General features: G+C 59.2%; 1 protein-coding gene across 2 annotated transcripts in view; it reads left to right on the top strand.

Annotated features, from left to right (window-relative positions):
• Nucleotides 1-1297, top strand: part of HOXC4 (homeobox C4) — a 60172-nt gene that overhangs the window by 35673 nt on the left and 23202 nt on the right. The gene's annotated exons all lie outside the window — the stretch shown is intronic.

Genomic DNA, 1297 nt, shown 5'->3' with positions numbered 1-1297 from the left:
TATCGGGATTTCTGTTAATTCGCTCTCCCGCCAGCCTCGGGGTGAAAGTTGGAGCAGGCTCCCAGCGCTCCGCGTCTTCTTGCCGCCTGCAAGCCCCCAGCCCCTGCACTATCCTTTCCTGGAGTGGGGCGCCAGCCCTGGCCTCCCCTTCTGGTGATCGCGCTGGGGTGCTGAGAGGTCTCTCTGGGCTTCTGACGCGGAGCAACACACTCACCCCGCAAAATAAGGCCGCATGGGATTTCCATTGGGGTTAGGGGGAAAGCCGGGGTTAGTCGGATTGGTCTTCAGCCCCACAGAGGCCTTTCTTCCTGCCTGTGATAGTCTGGGGTCCTTGTCTTCTGAACCCCGAGCCTCAAAAGCCAAAACAGCAGCATTATCCAGGCACCAGGGTCACCCCGCCCACTCCCCGAATGAGGAGGGGGCGCCCTGTGAGCGGCCCCCGGCCTGCGCCAGGCCGACTGTTGCGAAACGTGGCGGAGGCAAAGAGCGGAGGGGAGAGTGAAGACCGCAGGATTTGAGTCTTTCGCCAGGGATTGAACGATTCAAGGACATCTCGAAAAAGCAAGCCTGGAAACTGAGCTCTCGTCTGCTCTGGGACTCCTGACATGGCTGGGACAAAATTCCTTCTTCCTTACAGCTTTAGCCCCATTCCGGTTCCTCACTCTTTCTTCTCCCCTGAACACCGCGGGTGAGGAGCGCAGCCAGGCCCTAACCTTTCCCCGGCTCAGGCCTTCTCTCCCTAAGTCCAGACAGAAACCTGAGTGGACCTAGGGGGTGAGGCAGTGAGGGGGTCTCCCGGAGGGAAAAATCCGCCAGAGTTTTCCAGACGTTCCAGATCCCCGCCAGCGCCCCCTCCAGCGCCTCCGCCTGCGGGGGGGCAGGAGGGGCCTTCTCCTGGCAGGGGCGGAGATTTCCTGGGGAGAGGCAAGCAGGAAAGAATAAGACTTGGGGCTAAGGGAAGGGGGGTCGGAAAGGGGCCGAACGGCTGCAGAGACCCGAGCCACGGGCTGTGAAGGTTGCCCTGGCGCCTGCCCTGCCGACCCCCCATCCCCCTACCCCCAGCCAGGTCCTTTCTATGCTTTCACATAGCTCAGAAATTCCTCTCCGGTGGACCTTCTGGATCCAGGTTCCTAGAGAACCTAGTCCAGAGGCCTTCCCCCCACAGGGCACAAAACAGGCCTTTTCCTCTGCCCTACTCAGATTTTTGGAGGCTTGAATCTTGCTTCTCCATACCCTCAATTAATATCTATTTTCTATCCAAAATATCTGGCATAGGGTCAAACATAGGGAAGCACAG

Source organism: Pteropus medius, unplaced genomic scaffold, assembly GCF_902729225.1.
Source record: "Pteropus medius unplaced genomic scaffold, Ma_sr-lr_union100, whole genome shotgun sequence".
Lineage (NCBI taxonomy): Eukaryota > Metazoa > Chordata > Mammalia > Chiroptera > Pteropodidae > Pteropus > Pteropus medius.
The sequence above is the reverse complement of the archived record's forward strand: the minus strand, read 5'-3'. Positions and strand labels throughout refer to the sequence as shown.